This window comes from Stegodyphus dumicola, chromosome 5 (genome assembly GCF_044657685.1).
Source record: "Stegodyphus dumicola isolate Sdum_Otavi_A_Nest chromosome 5, ASM4465768v1".
Lineage (NCBI taxonomy): Eukaryota > Metazoa > Arthropoda > Arachnida > Araneae > Eresidae > Stegodyphus > Stegodyphus dumicola.
This window is the reverse complement of record NC_140772.1, coordinates 199,736,108-199,755,887: the sequence shown is the minus strand read 5'-3', so window position 1 is coordinate 199,755,887 and position 19,780 is coordinate 199,736,108. Positions and strand designations below refer to the sequence as shown.

Below are 19,780 nucleotides of genomic sequence, written 5' to 3'. Positions count from 1 at the left end.
TAAATAAAAGTAACACAGAAAACGTTAAAAAATGCCTCTTTGGTTGCAATGTAATTTATCATTTTTGTCTGCGTTATGTTACTTTACCTTGGTAGGCGATTTATCATCCCCGCAGCCTGCCATACGAAATTCCAAATGATCTATAATCTACTTTTGAATTTCAAACAATACATCACTAAATTGACTGAGCAAATTTAATAGTTTGCTCTAAATGATGTAGTGTATAAAATATTAAATTTGGGTAACTACACATCTTCATACAGCATAATGATAACCAATGAGATATTACGTATCCTTCAATCCATTGCGAACAAAAAATTCTTAGTAAACGAAATTATGAATAAAAAACACTGAAAGCTGTCAGATTTTATATAACCCCCAAAGGTGCGTTTGTTTTTTCATTTAGACCGTTTCTAGAACATTTGGGTTAAAAATATTTAAAATACAGCATATCTTTAGAATTTCCGATAGACAGTCTTGCGCCTTGGAGATAAAAATATTTTATTCCCTACAGTGTTGCTATTGCTCGCTTGGAAATTGTTGAATTTTTAATCAGAAATTTGTTAAAGTTTTACAAAATATGAAATAGACAACAAAACAAATTCCACATTCCAAATTCGAGGTTCCAGGTGCCCATGTAGAGAATTTTGTTTTTTAAAATTTGATGATTTTACGTATTGTTGTTTTTTTTCCCACAATGCAAGAAACAAACATACGTTCATGCAGATTACTCACTATTTAGTTTCTTTAAATATAATACAGGGCGATAATATTTTGTGCCAACAATTTCAAAAGTAGTGATACGTCGCATTTAAGTGATTCGACGCAAAATGCCGTTTCGAGACGAATCGTCTTTCCGATCTAGCATCCTTTTGGGCTAATAACACATTACATTTATGTATGAAAGAGACGCGAACTACATGCATTATATTACGCAAAATATACCTTCAGATTCTTTTTGATTTTTTACAAGAATGACGTAAAACTAAAAGTTTGGTTTCCTAAAATCCAAATTTTAAACCCTTGTAACGGTCAGTATAGTCAGTGACATTAATTTCTAGTCTGTAACTTAAAAACATTCCGCTTATTGATATTAAAATCTATTTTGTATTTTTTAGTCCAAAGCGGTTTTGTCCCTGAAGCACTATTGTTTTAGTTTTGCGATTTTGCGTTGAATCACTATAAATGCCCGTTTCACTTTTCAAACTGTTGCCACAAAGTATTATCGCTCTGTGTTATATTTAAAGAAATTAAATAATGAAAACTTTGCATAAATGTATGTATATTTTTCGCATTGTGATAAAACAACGGTACATAGAGCCATCGAATTTTAAATGACGTAATCCTCCTACGAATATGGGCATGTGGAAGACCAAATTTGAAATTTGGAATTTGTTTTATGATCGATTTCATATTTTGTAAAACTTTAACAAATTTTTCATTAACAAACTCAAGGATTTCAAAGCGAGCAATGGCAACACTCTACAGGGGAAAAAATACTTTTTTTTATCTCCAGCGCGCGGAACTGCGCATCGGAAATTCTAAAGATAGGCTCATTTTAAAATTATTTTGCGACATTGGTATTGAACTGAACTTTATGGTTTGAGTGCAAAGAACATGATATTTAATAAATGAAGGTAACACACAAAACGTTAAAAAACGCCCCTTTAAACGTAATTTAAAATCTGAAACCTTTCAGATTTTTTTTCGCAATTAATTTCATAAGTTTTCTCAAGGTTCTGTTATTATGAAAATATGAATGAGATATTATGAGGTCAGTGATTAAATTCAGAAGGAATATGAAAGTGAGTAACTTTAATAGTATTCATTGAATCCGCTTTTTAATTTTCGAATGAAATTCATATTTTCTACATAAATCAGCTGTATTCTGATGTTGCATGAAATCTATTATGTTTCTTTTCAATAAGTACAGAGAAATTTATTAAATACAGAAATTAAGTATTTCATTAAGTTCAGATAATTCTCCGGTATTTTTTGTCGTTCCATTCAGAGGATTTCCGAAAAAACTGTAGTACGTTTACCATCACATTTTATAATCAAAGTATTATTTATTAATGTTCTAGCTGGATAAAATTCTGACATTACTAATGTGTTTTTAATTAGCTATCCATATTTAAGTAGTCCAGAAAAACTTATTTTTCTGAAATTACTTTCCCATGCCTATCATTCCTTTTTATACAGGCATCTAAATAATAGCTTGTTTATGCTCACTGCAAATTGCTAATGGCCCTAAAACTTAGTTGCGATAAGTATAAAATGCGTTTATTAACATTTTAAAACATCTAAAAACGTGGAAAATTGCATACAACTAATTAACAGGCTGCCAAAACGAGCGGTGCAGGAAAGCATACCAGCGGAGAGGCTTCTTCTGGGTTATAAAGTAAAGACTGCTCGTAGCTGCTTTATTTCTTTCTTACCTCCATGCTTACAGCCAGTCTTTTGTCCGGCAACAAAACCGGGAAGGACTACCAGAGTTCGTCTGCCTTACCTAATCTGTAGCTCTGGTAGGTTTATTAATACTTTAAGGTAATGGAATTCAATCTATGGATCCCGACAATATATAGTGGGGTCGTAATAAGGATGAAAATTCTCAAAAATCGAAATTGATAGTATGTAGTTTAAGGTCGCTGCTGTGACTGGGGCCTCAAAATTGTTTTCTTTTAGGGGGGGAGTCGCATTGGCATAAAGTTCTGAAAACCGCTGCTTTAAAGCAGTTAATATCAAATATCCTCCAACAATATTTTAATAAAATACCTAATAAAACATTTTGATTCGCATTTCCACTTTTGACATAATAAACCTTCTCCCATATCCGGCCCCGTTGAGAAAACGATCTGTAATTGGAAATTCTTAATTATACGGTAACTCGCTATAATTTGCGCCTTAAGCTGTTTATTTTTAATTATTAAAACTTATATAGCTAGTGCTCAATTTTAGAAGAGAAATTGAACTTTGGAGAAGTTACTTTCAACAAGAAGACAAAAGCTTCGGTAAATATTTTATCAAATTTTATATCTGGTAGCATCTAGCTACCATTAAAGTTCTTTAATAAAACGACGAATTAATATATAATCCGAGAAACTTTTCAATGAGCAAATGTACAAAAACAGCTACCTATTTAATTAAGCAAATGTAAAAGTAAAAAATGAGCTAAAAACGAAACATATTTCAGTGTTTTATTTTGTGACTATCACATAAATTTATTCTGAATCGTCCCACAGTTGTTATTTTAATGTGCGGTATGAAATTCATTTTTGACTCTCTTTCTCTTAAAGAAATTTCATAACATACACATGCATTACATATTAAATTCTACTTTTCACATTTTATTTCTTAATCAAAATTATTAGTGTTAATTCGAAAATATTTTTTGAATAAAAAGGGTTATAAAATATTAAAATAGGAGATTTTATACACTTCCTTAGATCGCATTCGATTGACGTTACATCGATTTTAACACAAAATCAAAGTTCTTACACTTCTAGCTCTGCCAAAACCCATAGAAAGACAATCTGTAATTATTATAATTAAATTCTCATGCTTTCTCGCCAATAAAAGTGAAGACGCTAAATTAATTTTAATTTGCTACAACAATAAGGAAATAATTAACCTAGAATTAATTCAATATCATCAGATTAGTGTCGTAACTTATATATATATTTTTTAAAATTTCATTTTAATGCTGTTTAAGTATTTCCAAGACTGAACTCTGTTAATTTGATCAAGTTTCATGCCCGACGGCAAACTGGTTGCACGAAGTTTTTCGCAAGTTTTCGCAAATGTAACGCGAAAGTAAGCCAGTTTTTTTCAGAATATCTCCAAGAAAAGCTAAAGTTACCTTAGGTAAACAGACCTCGTAATTCTTTGCTATAATCAATTAACTAAGCAAGCAACCTTAAATATACCTCTCCTGATATTTCATGTAATTGTCTTAATTCGATCTTGTATCAGAAAAATATTAAGCATAATTTTCAAAGATTTTTCAGTTTTTATCTTTATAATATCAAAAGTTACTTTAAAAGCGAGATTTCTGAGTTGGAAAATAGCAAATTAGCATGAATGAGGTCTTTAAAAATACATGTGGATTACAAATGATTATCTATGTGAAAGAATTGTATTGAGTAAATAATATTTGGTTCAAGTGAAAGTTCGGATTATAATTATTTTAAATAGATACCAAATTTTGTAAGGTTTTTATGTTAATCAAAAGTTCCTCATTACTTTGCATGTAAATTCAGTTTGAATTTCTTCAATTCCCGAAAGAATTAAATTAGTTTAAGTATAAATAAATGCAGCATTCTTGAGTTTAGGTAAACAGCTTTTTCTCTGAATTGAAAAGATCACTTTAACTTCGAAAAGCCGCTTTTGCTTCGCGAATACTTAGTCTAAAACAAGGCTTGTTTAGGCTTATGCTAATCTGAATTTCACATTCAAATGTGTACTTTTATACTCCTTCTGAACTTCCCGCACGATGCATCCGTCATTTTTGTAATTTGTGTGCAGCCGTCAGTTTGACGTGTTAGACAACTGATTTATTTTACCTTCACTTTTTGTTTGTGACTCAGAATCTCATTTTAGAAAGAATAATAAGTATTTACTTTCAGTATATGGTACGAGATATTGCATTAAAAAGCTCAAATAAAAATTTTTAATTGAGCAAATAGAAAGATTAATTTCACCGAAAAATTTTAAAATAATGCTTTGCTAATGAACAATAAATAACCAGGTATAAGGTTTTTAATAAACAAAGAAGTATTCATTTTTTAATAATTCATGTAACACAATATGTACGAAAATTTATGTGAAAACTCAATCTTGAGATTGGAAATAAACCTGTTTTACAACCTCAAATTCTGATTATAGAAATCAGCATTTATAAAAATGTTTCTCATAAATAAAAAAAAAAACTTCTTAAAATTATTTAACCGAAGCAAAACCAATACCATAATCTCGGGCTATAGATACAGAATCCATAACGCAACGTTTTTCCAATAACTGAAGCATTAAATTTCCAAATTAGAGAAATATTTTCAGAAAAAACAACTCTTAACATATAACAGACAGAATCTGTTAAAGAAATTAATTAAATGACTAGATTTTAATCAATAAAAACTGCATCTTTTCATCGAAATAAACAGACTGCATAAAAATTATTAAAGTAAACAGAAACGATAAATGAAATTTTTTTAGTGATTCAAGCATAATTTCAAGAAATGTGTTTGCTTAATTTTTTCCCTTCATCATTCAACGAAGAGAATTAATTCGAAATGAAAGATTTTAAGCTCTTGAATATTTTTAATTTAATACTGTAATGTTCGCTAAATATAATATTTAACAATTAAAAGTTTGTTATGAACATTGAGAAGATCCGGGATTTTTGTTTTGATACTAAAAATATTGGCAACGCTTTCCAATACTAAAATATCTTTTCTTTCGAGTTTTAAGCAAATTTTCACCTAAAACATTTCTTTGATATAAGTCTCTTAACAGCTATGCATAAATTCAATTTATATACATATTTAATTGGGTTTGGGGGTAATTTTGCAATTATTAATGTATATTGTCCCCAAATTGTCTCTACAATAACTAAAATATTTATTTAAACAAATTACAAAATAAAAGTTAAATAAAATTATTGATAATAAAACTATAAAGCAGCAAACTACCTAAATTTTATACTAAAAAATCTAAATGTGGACGACTCAAAAAAGTATTTATTAGTATTGCCAATGAAAAGAAAATAAAGGTTGAAAAAATGTCCAAACTGCATTATTATTCAAAAAAATAATAACTGTATTATATATGCCTCATATTTTTTTTTCATACAGGCAACCTAAACATACCTGATTTTTGGTACAAAAAAAAATTGTTCTTAGAGAATGGAGATATCATTGCATTCGATGTATTAGTAAAAGTTAATAATTTTCATTTGGCAACAACTTGTGATTAAACGCACAAAAAGAATGTATGGCTCTTAAAGAAAGTTTATTGAAATGGAGCCTCAGTGCTTTGGTTTGAATGAGGAGGTACAGATTGCAATGTTAAAAGAATTATCAGTTTTCAATGCAAATAATGTTCCATTTCTACATTTCTCCTAGTCATTTACAATGGCATGCTGTTGTTCTTCCAGGTAGAGAATGCATTAAAATGCTTTTTAAATAATTGTCAGGATAAGGTTTGGGCTAAATTTAACGTTGAATCTCTGAAACAGGGAAAAAATAATCTCAGATTCATACTAATTTTCTAGGAAAGATTGGGTTATTTTAATGCTGAACCCGAATGCTAGTCTTTCCGTATACACTGGTGTGCAAAAATTAATGACGAAGTCGAAAAATTAGCATATCAGCTGAACGAAGAGGCAGAGCGGACAGAAAGACCAATCAGGAGATTAAGTAAGGTGATGTACGGTAACACATGCGCAGATATGCAGGTAGACGTAATGGGGGAGTGTCTGAGTAGTATAAAGCATGTTTTTGGTGTAAGATCAGTATTTCTGGCAAAGAGATTGCACGCCGTATAGCAGTTAAAATCACACCGAGTTGCTGCCTCAGCGAGAAATGGCGAATGATCAATCTGTTAGATGACATCTGGATGCTTTTACCCGAGGTCAAATCATTGGGAAGTTGGAGGAAGGCCGCAGTGTGACAAGTGTGGCTGCAGAGTTCGGAATTGCTCACAGCATCGTTTCACGACTTCGGAGACAATTTCAAATTACAGGAACAGCTATCCGGGGATTTAGTAGTGGTCGTCCACGAGGAACCACACCCGCAGATGACCGGTATATTGCCTTACAGGCCAGAAGAAACAGGCAGCAGACAGCGGGAGAAATCGCTAGACACACGACACAGGCGACTGGACGACCGATATCGTGTTTTACCGTGGCCAGAAGACTGCAAGGTGGCGGTCTGTTTGCATGACGCCCTGTACGGTGTGTACCTCTAACGCCTCCCCATCGGAGAAGGCGTTCTCTGTGGTGCCGGGAACACCGGAATTGGAGAGACAATGAATGGGGACGAGTACTCTTTACAGATGAGAGCAGATTCAGTCTGAGTAGCGATTCTCATCGCATACTCATCTGGAGAGAGCGGGGAAGCTGCAATCATCCCTCGAACATCATTGAAAGGGACAGGTATGGAGGTGGCGGTGTTCTCGTTTGGGGAGACATCATGCTTGGTAGTCGTACAGACCTTCACATCTTCGACGCAGGTTCAGTCAACGGGACCTGTTATTGTAACGAGATTCTTCTTCCATATATGCGTCTTTTTAGAGGCGCTATGGGTCCGCAGTTCCTTTTCATGGACGACAATGCACCATGTCATCGCACAGTAGCTGCCGAACAGCTCTTAGAGAGTGAGGATATTGAACGTATGGATTGGCCGCCACGATCTCCGGATCTCAATCCCATCGAGCATGTATGGGATTTTTTAGGCAGACGCTTGGCAGCTCGTACCTTACCACCAGTAACGATTCCGGAGCTTCGATTGGCGCTGCAAGACGAATGGGCAGCAATGCCTCAACAACTCATTGACACCCTCATTCTCAGCATGGGCAGACGCTGTGAAACCTGCCTAGCATTGAGGGGAGATCATATCCCCTATTAAACACCGGATGTTTCTTGTTGGACACCCATTACAGGGATGTTTCGGCCTTCATTCGCATTGCGCTCCATGCTACTTTTTCAATAAAGCTTTTTTTATCCCTCTGATTTCTCTTTTAGTAAGTGTTGCTTACATTACTCATGTCCTTATGTATTGGGGATCTTACGGTATTAAATGTGTTGATTTGGAAAGCTTTTGTATAAAGTTATATTGAAAAAACCGTCTCGTCCTTAATTTTTGCACACTATATTAGCTATTGTAACTACTACTATGTGTATTGAAAGTTCCCGATGAAATGAAGTTAAAACATTTGCAGTAGAAAAATATTATTTTGTGGCAAATTCATTGGAAAGATAAGACATACTAATTTGAAAAATTTATTGATAATTGTATCTTCGAAAATATGCCTGTAAGTTGGAGGACCTTGGATGCCAGGTCGTGGTGTTAGCCATACAGAATTCCGATGATGGCTTGCCGGATAATATCTGTATCCTATAATAGCGCTGCGTCTACTGCTAGGCTGTTGGGAGTTACAATTGATTACGTTAAAATGAATTTCGCTGCGTGACTCATATTGCAGAAAATGCGTGCACTCGTAATGGTTTACTGTAGGATATGGAACTCAGTAAGCACCTGAAAAGATGCTGTAGACACTGCTGCATAGCCTAATGAGACACATATGTAACATTATGATTACATGATATACAAGAACACACATATATAGAGAGCTTTTATTCATTATGGTAAATTTTATAGCAAGGTCAAAACAAATGATAGAAGGCATACATATTGGACTTACTTATTACCGTTACTTGTTGGCTTTGAAGATATGCACACAAATAAATTAAGAAAACAGTATTCGTTATTATGAATTATATTCCTAAATTATCAAAAATAATACTACATATGTTTTTTCTGGGAGAAATTAATAACACTAATTATTACTCCTCTTATTTAAAATTTTAATATTTAAGAGCAGTTGTAAAGCCATTAAGTTTGCCGAAGGAGGAATCAGGCTCTCGCAGGATTTTAAGTCCGGATCATCCGTACCTCTCCAGAACACCTCGACGAGCTTCCAATGACACCACGAAGTCACGCGGTACGTAGAAACACGTCATCTTGTCCCCCTCTTCAAGGACGAACTGTGGTGGCAGAAACCTAATGTCGAATCGTGACAGTGCGAGTTATTGTACACCACATTTTAGTTCGGTTTCCCATTTTAGAGTCATTAGGTATACTGAAACAGGAGACAGGAAAAATGTGCAAAGCTCTAGTCGGGATTTTAATTCTCTACTGTTAGTCGGACGTGCTTAAAATGACACCATGAAGGCGAGCGGTAAGGAGGGAAGGATACCTTACACTATAAACACACGGGGAATTTTAGTGCAGCTTAATACAATGGATTCTAATATCTGTATTATATGAAATATTAAGTGATTCAGAATTCATAAACATATATTAATTCATTCGCACGACTTCTAGTTCAGACTTCTTGAGTATTTCAGCATGAAAAATTTTCTTTACTAAAGTGTTTTTTTCTTTCAGTATGAATTTACAAATGTTCTGCAAAGAAGACTCCACGTCAATACAAGAACCAATATTCTTCTATTTATTATTAAATCATACACCAAATATGCTTTTATATGCTAAACTATTAAGGACCAGTATGTGATAAAATTTCTGACAACTGCATTTAAGAAATGGAACGTTTATTACTACTCACTCCCTTTTCATTTTAAAACTTACAACTAGAGATAGATTTAACTTCGAAAATCAAGAGGTAATACATTAGCTTTCAAATTGCGGCAATTCATCATTTATCACATGCCTGTCATCATCAGGGGAATATATAAATATCGATTTCATTAGGGTTATTTTTGTTGTCGGTGTTACGACTTATCTCAATTATCTGGCAGCAACGTCACAACAACCCCACGATATTCATCGGGCAGGAAGCGCAATATTGCACCTGTCGCTGGCAAAGGCCTTGAGCAGTGTGTAGGTGATAGTGACTTTGCTAGTTTCGCCTCCAGTTTTGATAGAGAATACCTAGAGGGGGACGGGTCCGAGGGTTTCCCAGCCTTTGGTACGGCAGTAAGTATTACTAATTACTATCCCGGTTGGGCGGCACAGATATTTAAAAGTGGTTATTATTTAAACTGAAAGAATAAGCGGTCATTTCGCAAAAATATTGAAGTCGACTAATTCAGACAAAATTTTGGATTCGGAATGAACTAAAGAGCAAGTAGCTCATGCGTGGCAATCTTATTAAAGCATTGGAGTATAGGTAGTAACGTTTCGATTTCGATTCACTGTGGAGTCATGAAATGATCTCAAAGATTGTTCCGTCGTTTACCCCAAGTGTAACGTAATTACGAGACAGTTTCCTTTAGAAACCATTTCATATTGGCATCTTATTGAGTGGGCTTTTGGGTGATATCCAATCATTTACTTAATCTAATAACTGAAACAGAGTCTAACTATATGCTAGCAAACTGTGAATAGTTGTAACTACTTTAATTTTGTGTAAAAAATTACACTCAGTTTTTCATATTTAAACTAATCATAGTTCAAAGATTATCATCGAGATTACTTGGCACACATAGTCCAAGTTAAAGAATCAATTTATTATTTATTTATTTTTAATTATTATTACTGCTAAAATGTTACTGTTATTTCGTTTTATAGTCGCCTGTTACTATTTAAATTACAATGCGGCAGCTGTTGCAAAACAATGTATATATTAACAATACTTTTACATTGAAAAGATAATTTAATATTTGAATTATTAACGACGTATAAATTAATTTTAGGTTTTGAAATAGCTGAAAATGACAAAATAATGACTTAAAGAAATTACATTTTTTAATTACTTTTCTATTTTATTGATTATGAGGAATTGCGCAATACGTTTAAAATTTATACGTACGCAATTAAATTAAATGTTCGTTTAATTTTAGAGTTATTAATGATGTAAAATTGATAAATCTAAGAATAACAGATTTAATCAAATTTAAAAATTTATGTATCGTGTGTACATTTTTAACTTTTCTTATCTAAATAGATTCGAAATGTATTGGAAACTTATTATATAAAATGGAATTTCTGTAGCTTTTCAACCACAGTTTCGATGAAGCCATCATAGAAAAGAATATAAAAGGCTTTTGTAGTTCTCTTGTGTTTGCAAATCGGTGTATTTTGCTCTTGCTTTCTTTATATTAGATCTATCAACGTCTATATAATATTATAAGAATCACGGACAATATGTATAACACATTTACAGTAGTTCTAAAAGTTAAATTCGTATATATTGTTATGAATTTTGTATATATGTAAATACTTTTATTGAAATTGTGTGTAAATTCTATTATTTCTTATATAATATATCATGAAAGACCTCAGAATCGAAGCAACGCCGGAGAAATAGGGTAACAAGGGGAAGTCCATTTAACACTGCGGCAAATTGCTATCTCGCCATTTTGCCAAACGATAGCGCGCCAAGCTAGCGATGGTTTTGGCGACTTGTTTTCTCCTCAAATTTGGCAAGAAATGGCTTCGGCAACTATTTAGCGACATTTTGATCCAATCCCCATGTAGCTGTACCTGTGTATGCCTTCCAGCAGTCTCGAGAAATCGCAGGTACTGGAAATTTCTACCCGGACCGGGGAAAATTATATAAGTTCGGAGAGAACAGTTTTGAGTGGAGTTTACAGGAGTGGATATCTCCGTGCGAGCTTCGCTTTGAAATGCGCTTTGCATTGCTTTGTGTTCAACGTTCTTACTAGTTTGAAGTGGTAAATACTGATTGTGCTCTATCATACTGAGATCAGCTCTATGAGTACTTTTGTGTGAAAAGATTCAGAACTGTTATAAGAAAAATAAATTTCACCAAAATTTCATCGGTTCTGTGTGCGTTGAATCCATTACGAACCTGTACGCTCGTAGCAATGTATTTCATGAATGCCATTTCAAAAGTTGTGCATGTGTAGCTTTATTTAACCCAGTTGGTATTTATTAGTTTGTATTACTTTAAGATCCCAGTTGTTTTTCTCATTATGAGTTCAAATAGCGCAGGCTTGATAGATTTATTACTTTCATTACAATATGCATCTTACAATATGCATTACAATAATTTCATTACAATATGCATCTTTGAGTACTTAACACCATTTAATTAAAGAAAATAATTAAGGAGATTTATGTCTTCGAAGTAAAGGCACAATAATTATGAGATATTTAATTAATGAAGAATTCCTTTTTTTTACTTACATTCTAATGTAATAAATATTTCGAGCCTTTAAATGTTATATGCAAATATTTAATGTGCAGAAATAAATCTCGGAGGGGAGAGAAAAAGCTAAACTAGTTCCAAAGAAATTCGAAATTCAAATACAATTTTCGTATTTAATTCTATTTTAAGGTTTATTTAAAATTCTAATCACTATTCAACTTCTTATAAAAACCTCTTGCCCTAACCGCATAACATGTTAAAATACTCAACTCAAATTCAGATCTCTCTAGACGAAGAGTTGTTTAATTTACATCCCTTCCCTTGGGTAATTAGTAAATTATTTTATGCAGATCAGGCAGCGGAATTCGTTATGTTCCAAATCCAATAAGGGGTGAAATGCGTGGAAGTGATTTTTTCCCGGGCACATTTAAATGCATCTCTTATTAATACATCATTTCAACTTCAATGAATTAACACGGATGCACAAAAGGGTCCATCTCAAGAGAAAACAAGCTGATAATATGAAATGTGATATAAATTTATAATTAAACACATATCCGAAAGGCATACGTAAAATTTAATTAGAATGATCTGGCAAACTTCTGAATTTAAAAGTGAAGTTACGAGAACTTTCAAAAGCGATTTTGTAATGGCGTATACATGAATGCGTAAGACTAGACGCCACACGAATGAAGAGAATTACGAATTGAATTGAAAAGAATATGAGTTTGATTAGAATTACATCTACTCAATGCAGATTACTATAAACACATAAATATGCATGAATATAATGTCTTTATTCCATCATGTTGACTTTCCGTTTTCTATTCCCTTATTTCAATATATAGCAAAATCCTGATTTAAAGAAATGGCATCACCCCTTGATATATCTGAATATCCCATAACTAGGATAAAGCCATTAGGTGTAAAAAAATATGTATATACAAATTTCACTTATTTTTATTGTATATTGCGAGGTTTTGCGTTCTTTCATACAACCTAAAAGTATAAAAGAAAGAATACTATATGCTCATAAATAATCACTAGTTTTAAAATTAAAAAAACAAGTTATTAGCTCAAAAGGAGTTATTACTCTCGGATAATTTGATTAAGATTAATTATTAACGATTATAAGTCTGCATAATTTGGATAAGTCTGGGATTTTCCTTCGAATCACTATAAATACGTCGTTTCAATTTTCATTCGAATCTATTGCCATGTAGAGACATTAGGTTATTTGGAAGCAGGAGATGTGGAAAATGAGCAACGCTTTCGCTGTGAATGGAACCACGGCCAGCGTGCAGAACAGTACACTACGAAGGCATGCTAAGAAGGCGGGAGAAATACCTTATATACTCCCCTTTTTGAAGGAGACTGGAGTTGTTAGGGGGACACAACCGCCAAATCCTGGGTGTGAAGAATCATCATCCACCACCCTTTTTAGTTCGGGCTCCACTATAGAGACATTAGATATTTTTTTGGAAGCAGGCGAGATGAAAAATGAGCTACGCCTTCGCCGGGAATCGAACCGTGGGCTTCTCGAATACGCGGCGAGAGTGCAGACCACTACACTACGAAGGCATGCTAAGAAGGCAGGGAGAAATACCTTAAAGCCATTCGACAAGTTGTGAAATATCTATTCTTCAAACTGAATCAATCGCTTATGGATTAATAAACTAAGCGGTTTGAAAGCAATTGATGCAGTTCTTATAAGTATTCGTTTCTGACACTTGAATTGGATTGATTTAAATAATAAAAATTCATATATTTGATGATTTATCTAATTAAAAATATTCCGTATCATCACAGAATGATGTTATATGTTTTTATTATTTATTTCATATTCTCTAAAACTTTAATGAATTTTTATTAACAAATTCATCGATTTTAAAGAGAAAGACGGACTGAAATATTTTTATCTCCAACTCGCGAGACTTTCTGTCGAAAATTCTAAAGCTATGTCGTTTTTAAATATTTTGTAATTTTGCTGTGGAAATCAATTTTATCTAGCGCCAATTGCGAAGAACGTGATATTTAAGAAACAAAGTTAACACACAAAATCTTAATAATAAAAAGACAAAGAAAAAAAGTTTTGTAAGCTATCTTGCTAAGAAATCTGAACGTTGATATTCATATGTTGAACTTAAAGACTGAAAAAAAGTAGAAAATGTAAAGCAACACTTAGCACTGCATTGAGAATTCTAAACATATGCTGCTTTATAAATTTTTCTGATTTTGTTGTTGAATTGTATATGGCGTAAGTGCGAAAAAGATGACATTTAATAATAAAGTTAAAAAGACCAAAAAAAAAAACTGCATTACTAGAAAATAGTGCTACAGAAGAGTGGTAGACTACGAGCTCAGCAAAAGCGTAATAAACGTTAATAAACACTTTTGGGCGACGTTTAAAATCGGGAAACTTTCAGATTTTTTTTTTATTTCTGTGGTTTATCTCATATAAAAATTTAAAAGAAAATGACGTAAGATTTTATTTCTCGCTAAGTTTCGCAGAAATGCTTCTTTAGAAGATATTTTATAATTCTTTCTTGCTTCTTTACCACAATGATTTTCATTCGCATGAGAGTGAAAACCTATTTAACTTAAGAACGTTGATTAATACATAATCATGTTATTGGCATTGTTGTATATTTTAATGAACATATCTTAGAAAAGAAAACGGGTGGCTACTGGCACCCAACAGAGAAGTCTTGACACCACAGCAATCTTTGAAAATGGCACAGATCTTTTATTTCTCATTATATAGCTAGAATTACTTACAAAACCGTTATAACTCATCCAAATGCACCTAATATCATTCATAAGAGAAAATTATATTCAAGCTTTTTACATATTATATATGTATATAATGAAACATAAATTGAATTAACATGCATAAAATTCATCCCATATCCAATTCGGAACAAACCATATGCAATAATAATAATGATAACGAAACAGAAGCACGATAGTAAAGTGAGCTAGTTTAACTTAATTTATTTCATTTATTTCAAGTTATTTTGCATTATTATTACAATCACTTGTTGCTGCTAAGATGATGTGGCATGCAATAGCGACATGTTTGCCACAGCCTCTTTACGGTGTGCATATAAGCATTCTGTACCGCACCACGCGCATAGGAATATTTCCATCGCCGTGATTGGATACGGCTTTCGATGATATCCTTTTCTCTAATCTTAGGAACGCCTTGACTTTGCTTCGGCTGGAAAATACACCTCCATACCGTTTATTTACATTTTGATAGCAGTACCAAGAAGATTATTATCGTTAATGACGTGCTTTAAATTTTTATTGCGGATTACACTTATTACAGCTTTGTAGTATGATGAATTTAATATAAAAAATATAGCGCTTTTTTTTTCATAGAGAAAAAAATGAGTATCGCTAACTCCGTCAATGTGTATTAATATTATGTGCAGAGATTTTTAATAAATGTATTCTTAATTTAAACGCCTTCATATTAAAGGTTTTGTGATTATTAATTAATTGATTCATGTTCATTCAATATAGATTCTTTGCAGATGCAATCTCCGAAGAGACAAGTCAGTTTTCCCAAACAGCAAAAACGGTGGGAGCTAACATAATACACAGTAAATTCACGATATTTGTAGTCAGTCTGGAAAAGTAAAATTTATTTTTGAAGTTAAACTACTATAGATTTGGAACACAGAAATGGAGATAACTATGCATAAATTGAATATTTCCCATAAAAATCTGTGCTTCATGAATACTACCCATTTTTAATGTATAATATATTTGTACCTTTGCATAAAAATAGTGTTTATCAGAGAATAAAGTTTTTTATATACGTGTATTCAGCGAATATACTGAATGCGTTTCTTTCTTTCATTTGAGGCAAAGGAATATTAGAAGTGTGAAAGACATTAACATGGAAATAACATATGCAGTTGCAAAGGAAATATTTTCTGCAATGCGAAAGGAACAGAATGCGACAAAATTTCAATCACAATATACTTACTACCCATATGCCTTTATATTTGAGTCGAAATCGTCGTGTAATCTAATGTGCTTTGCACTAATTTAAGAACTCAGTTATTTATATAATCTAAGCATTTGAGATAGGTTCTGATATTAACAGGATCTTTGAAGGAAGTTATAATTTTATTATTCCATAAACAAGATGTCATCCGCATGTCAATTTTTATGTCTGGCATTATTATTCAAAGAGTACAAATCATAATGTTCATGATTCTGTATCACTCATGCGCGTCGTTCAACGAAATTAAAATTGTAAGAATTCCGCTTAAACGTCATTACACCAAGAGAAAATGATGTCATCGGAAAGTATGTCCAATCACAAGTACGGATTTTTCCCTATGCTCGTGGCGCGCTACAGAATGCTTATATGCTCACGGGGTTTTTGACAAAACTTTTTCCATGTGTCTTGAATGTTATCCAAGGATTTGCATGTTGATTTTGCATATACGTACATTTCTCTCTCTATATATATATTTGGTATATATATATATATAATTTATTTACTAAATAAATATTGATTATATTATCTCCTAAGTGAATTTTGAGATCATACAACATATATATATATATATATATATATATATTGATATGTATATATATATATATATATATATATTAGTAGAAACAATTTTTTATTAACTAGAATAATACACAAGTATACGTATTTAGTGCATTTCAATTTATAACAGACGTATTATTAAATGACGAAATTGCAGAATGTTTCTGCTCTTACAGAGGAAGGACCTATTTTAGATCGCATTCAAAATCAATACAGTTTTACTTAAAATTGACGCTAAAATAAGGCTCGTCTTTTGCTTAATTTCAAACTAAAGATTTAAATAAGTATAAACAAAGAATTTTTGTTGGTAAAATGTCGTTTATTAGTTGAATTTATTTTAAACCGAATAATCAAACATTTTTTAAAGTCAGCTTTCATCATTTTATTCATCAGTTTATTAAAACTAACTTATTTAACTTATTACGTTTTAGTTTATAAAGTTATTATAGCTCAAAAGTGCTATAAGTCTCGAAACAGGATTTGGCGTTCTTTTACTTTAATACGTTGTTTTACTTTTCATTGACGTCTCCTGCGATTGTGCCAAATATAAGATGCTTATCTTTCAAATTTATCATTCCGTTATTAATGACCAAATTAAGCTATTTAAAAGCAATAGATGCAATTCTGAAGAATTACTTCCTTAAAAAAATTCCTTACAAGTGAATCGCGAATTTTGCTTATTTGTTATGATTATTGTTTATTTATGTTATACAGTTTATTAGTTATTAGTTTTCTATATTATCCACTATATTAGTTACAGAATGATACTGACTATATGATGACGAATAAAAATGATTATTACAAACCGATTAAATTTGGAAATTGAATTAAAAATTTTATTTTTGCTAAACTGCATCTGTTTTGAGAGAGTGACAAAGCTCTGAGAACTCATGCGCAAGGCGCTTGGAACTTAAAGTAAGCAGCTTATATGTCACTCAGAAGAACATTTGCCAAGGTGAGTGCATGATTTGGTTTGATTTGATAGATTATGGCAAAGCACACTAGGGCTATCTGCCTAAGGGAAGAGATACCTTCGTAGAGGACTTTCTAAAAGAAACTGGCTCGTATACACTTTAAACATGAAGAAATCCACAAAAACGCCCATGCAGCCAGTCCGAACTACCAGCGTTCAGCGATTTTATCGCTCGGCCGCTGGTGGGATAGGTGAGTGTATGATACGCTCGTAATGCAAAAATCGATGTTTTATAAATATTTATACTGATGGCCTATACTGCGCTTCAGGCACTCGCCCAACCAGATCATAAAAATCGACTGATTAATTAAATAAAAAACTTGTTTAAAAAGACTGAAAGAAAACATATTGTTAAATTACACTAGGTGAAAGCACACAGTGGAATTGATGGAAAAGAAAGGGCGGGCACCCTTGCTAAAACGGCGGCACTTGGGGATGGGACCGATAATTTTGATATCCAAGATTCAAGAAAATAGACCATTGCTGAAATGGAAAACTGTATTTATACAGAATGGATTTTTGTTGGGAGTCGTCTAATAAGAGAAAAGAGTTAATGAAAAAGATTAAGTTAAACAAGATGAATATTATAAATAATGCTGATATAAATCAGGTACTTACTAATTATGGGCGTTTCTCGGCTAATTTTAATCGGTTCCATCTACAGAATAATGATAAATGCTTAATATGTAATAAGTTTGGGGCGCTTCGTCAATGAATCTACACTTAACCGGAGTACAAGAGAGAAATATAGAAAGAATTTTAAGGCAGATTTTAAAAAGAACTATTGAAATTTGAAAGATTTTGCAGAGACAATAATGAAGATTATAAATACGAACAAAGATAGAACTGGAATTCGGCACTGAAACTCAGATTTTCTTATATATTTTTTCCCCCTGGCTAGTCCCATTTTTTGATCATATGGCCGGCTTGTACCGGCTAAGAGGATCGGAGCTGTATTCTTATAATGATAATGCAACGAAACATTCCAAAAATGTAGACTAAATTTTCTAAAGGACATATCTGTTGTCAAAATCATGAAAGGACTGCACGGTAAACACTCCCATCCTAAAATGATTTCGGAGAACATTAGCCCCGTCTAGCTAGCGAAATAAAAAATGATGTCGCCTTTAGATTAACTGATATATCACCAAAGAATCGCATGCATCAAATTTAAATACATTTTCTCGATTAAAATTAAATCAAACCACATGTGTGATGATCATGATTGGACTAAGGTAACCGGTAGTTTAAGATTTTTGTTGGTTAAGCAATGGGTAAATCGTTAAGAAATGATGTTAATTTAAATATATTTGTTTTAATTTAAATATATTTCTTTAATTTAAGTATATTTGGAAAATAGTATTAATTCAAATTTCTCCAATCCAATCACCGCGGTGGTCCACGTGATGGTCCACGTGAAGCTTTAGGTCACCACTGTTAAGCAATACAGTAAATTTTGATAAATGCCTTAAATTAAACAGAAGGACATTGAAGACTGTCAAAACATTAGGTCACATCGCCTATTAAGACTGGTGGTCATCGGTGACCCATAATTCCAATTTCACTTGGGGTCGACCATAATGAGTTACGGAATAGGGCAGTGCAGCAAACTTAGATACGTTCTGTAATTAAAATTAAGTCGCAGGCCGTCGATGTCAATCAAGGCTCACCGCCACCAATCACATAATTTTTGGAGGCTCCTGAAGGTCATTCCTTAAGTCAGTTACATTTGATACTCTAACGAAATGTAAAATAAGCAAATTTAGATATTTTTGTAATTAAAATTAAACTGAAGCACATTAATGCCTGTGAAAGATGTAGCCACCGGTGACCAGCAGGTTCACAGTCACTGCATAAGAGGTCTTTTGTCACTTGTACAGGTTATGTGACTTACACAGATTGTCTCACACGAGTAACCGATGAGTCACACGAATAAAGGATGAGTCTATAAATCGGTCATTAATGACCTATGCGTTAAATCAACAGTAAGTTATAATTGCGAGTTGTGAAGTCATGATGTAACCGTGACGTAATATAACATTTTTAAAACATTAAAAATACTTCATTAAAGACGCTTCAAAAGTTTAAAAAGAAGTATCAACTCGCGAACTTAAGAGCCTCGTTGCAGAGTAGTAAATTTTGACAACCCCCACTTTTTAATATCTATAAGCAAGAATTTTTTATTTGAACAATTTATCATCTAATATATATTGGTCCTATAATAAAAATACAATTGTTGGTAATGTAAGTAACCAAAACCGATAAAGATGGACAGACTAATTTGACATGAAGTGTCGCAAAAAAATTAATAATGGATGAATTCTACGTAACCACACGGAGTAATGCCAATAATGCAATAGCGTTGATATGAGAATTAATAT

General features: G+C 32.6%; 1 protein-coding gene and 1 long non-coding RNA gene across 3 annotated transcripts in view; one reads left to right on the top strand and one right to left on the bottom strand.

Moving 5' to 3' along the window:
• The window catches only part of LOC118189787 (uncharacterized), a 685,017-nt gene that overhangs the window by 502,449 nt on the left and 162,788 nt on the right, over positions 1-19,780 (bottom strand). The window lies entirely within an intron of this gene.
• LOC118181849 (uncharacterized) overlaps positions 9,622-19,780 on the top strand; it is a 44,783-nt gene continuing 34,624 nt past the window's right edge. For both annotated transcript variants that reach the window (XR_004756965.2, XR_015041385.1), the window contains exon 1: positions 9,622-9,713. This is a non-coding gene — a long non-coding RNA (uncharacterized LOC118181849). The remainder of the gene's footprint in view (positions 9,714-19,780) is intronic.